The sequence below is a fragment of the Cebus imitator genome, unplaced genomic scaffold, assembly GCF_001604975.1.
Source record: "Cebus imitator isolate Cc_AM_T3 unplaced genomic scaffold, Cebus_imitator-1.0 Scaffold38, whole genome shotgun sequence".
In the NCBI taxonomy this organism is placed as follows: domain Eukaryota; kingdom Metazoa; phylum Chordata; class Mammalia; order Primates; family Cebidae; genus Cebus; species Cebus imitator.
Window position 1 is genome coordinate 10,457,371 of NW_016107353.1, and position 2,513 is coordinate 10,459,883.

Genomic DNA, 2,513 nt, shown 5'->3' on the forward strand with positions numbered 1-2,513 from the left:
TGACCAGGATGGTCTCGATCTCTTGACCTCGTGATCCACCCGCCTCGGCCTCCCAAAGTGCTGGGATTACAGGCTTGAGCCACCGCGCCCGGCCTCTTCTCACATTCTCAAATGCCAACATCCCTTTCTAATTCACATGATCAACTATTTGTCTTTTATTATTATTATTATTATTTTTTTTTGAGATGGAGTCTCACTCTGTTGCCAGGCTGGAGTGCAGTGCAGTGGGGCGATCTCAACTCACTGCAACCTCCAATTCCCAGGTTCAAGCGATTCTCCTGCCTCAGCCTCCCGAGTAGCTGGGACTGCAGGTTCGTGCCACCACAGCCAGCTAATTTTGTGTACATGTGTGTGTATTTTTAGTAGAGACGGGGTTTTGCCATGTTGGTCAGGCTGGTTTCTAACTCCTGACTTCAGGTGATTCACCTGCCTCGGTCTTCCTAAGTGCTGGGATTACAAGTGTGAGCCACCACACTGGGCCTGAGTTGTATCTTTTTTTTTTTTTTCCTTTGGATCTGATGTCAACAGAGAGTTGTATCTTTTATAATAAACTGGTAAACACAACTACAGTGTTTCACTGAGTTCTGTGGGTTACTCTATTACATTACTGAACTTGAGGAATGTTCTGGGAGACCCCAATTATTAAACAGTGGCTCAGAAGCATAGATCAGCCTATGAAGTTTGTGACTGGCATCTGTAGTAAAGACAGTGTTGTGGGACTGTGCTCTGAATCAGGGTTTGTGCTGACTCTGTGTGGTGTCAGAAATCAAATGTTGGACAGTGAGTGTTGGAGAATTGCTTGGTGTTCAGTAAACGACACATTTTGTGCCAGAAAAAAGATATCACAGAGGCCTTCCCTGGAATGGAACTCCGTGCCTGGGAATGGGAGGCTGTGCCCTCCTGTACACAAGCCATCACACTGCTCATTGTCCTGTGATTTCAGGTCTCCTCTAAGGGTGAACGAGGACTGAAAACTAAGAGGACAGAGCTCTGATAACAAACCCCACTTTCCCACAGCTGTCTCCACAAGATTTTCACCCACTTACAAACATACCCACTAGACATTGAGGTGCCCACAACCTTCCCGGGACTAGGCACCACCCTCAGAAAATTCACAACATTATTTTTGATCCTAGTGCTTCTTGCCAAAACCCTAAAAAAAAATGATTACAAGTCTCCTGGAATATCCCCACCAGCAGACACTGAATCTGCAGCAGTAATAATGTTTTTTCCACCATCCTAGGGTTCTGGACCAACTGTTCATAATCCCATTTGCCTGCATGGACACAAAAATAAATCAGAATGCAGCCCCACCTAAGCCACTGTTTGCAGTACAAACCAGTCCTTCAGCCTACATTGCACTTTCCCCACCCATGGAGTTTTTAGTTTTAACTTTTATTTTTGGTTCATGGGTACATCTGTAGGTTTGTTATATAAATAAAATTGTCATGAAGGTTAATGTGCAGATTTTGTCACTGAGTACTAAGCATGGCGCCAAACAAGTACTTTTTTCTGTTTCTTTTTGTCCTCCTGCCCTCCACTTTCAAATAAGTCTCAGTGTTTGTTGTTGTTTTCTTTTCTTTTCTTTTAAGACAGGGTTTCACCATGTTGGTCAGGCTGGTCTTGAACTCCTGACCTAAGGTGATCCGCCAGCCTTGGCCTCCAAAGTGCTTGGATTACAGGCATGAGCCACCACGCCCGGCCTGTCTGTTGTTCTTTTCTTTGTGTCCGTGTGTTGTTATTTTCTTTCTTTCTTTCTTTTTTTTTTTTTTTTAAGAGACAGGGTTTCACCATGTTGGTCAGACTGGTCTCAAACTTCTGACCTCAGGAGGTGATCCGACTGCCTCGGCCTCCCAAAGTGCTGAGATTACAGGCGTGAGCCACCTCGCCCAGCCTTTCTTTCTTTCTTTTTTTTTTTTTAGGCAGAGTTTTGCTCTTGTTGCCCAGGCTGGAGTGCAATGGCTCAATCTCGGCTCACTGCAACTTTCGCCTCCTGGGTTCAAGCAACTGTCCTGTCTCAGCCTCCTGAGTAGCTGGGATTACAGGTGCCCGCCACCATGCCTGGCTAATTTTTGTATTTTTAGTAGAGACAGGGTTTCACCATGTCGGCTATGCTGGTCTCGAACTCCTGACCTTGTGATCCACCTGCCTCGGCCTCGCAAAGTGCTGGGATTACAGATGTGAGCCCTCCGCCAGTTATTTATAAATGATAACATGAATTTGGTTTTCTGTTTCTGCATTAGTTTTTTAAGGATAATGGTCTCTAGCTCCATCCATATTGCTGCAAAAGAAATTATCTTGATCTCTTTTTATGGCCACACAGTATTTCATGATATTTATTTACCATATTATGTTTTTATTAAATTATTTTATTTTATTTTTGGAGACAGGGTTTCACTTTGTTACCCGGGGTGGAGTGCAGTGGCATGATCTCAGCTCACTGCAGCCTCAACCTACTGGGCTCAAGCAATCTTTTTTTTTTTTTCTTTGAGTTGGAGTCTTGTTCTGTCACC

The 2,513-nt window shown here is 44.4% G+C and overlaps 1 protein-coding gene across 2 annotated transcripts in view; it reads left to right on the forward strand.

Moving 5' to 3' along the window:
* The window catches only part of LOC108301928 (zinc finger protein 675), a 79,187-nt gene that overhangs the window by 39,303 nt on the left and 37,371 nt on the right, over positions 1 to 2,513 (forward strand). The gene's annotated exons all lie outside the window — the stretch shown is intronic.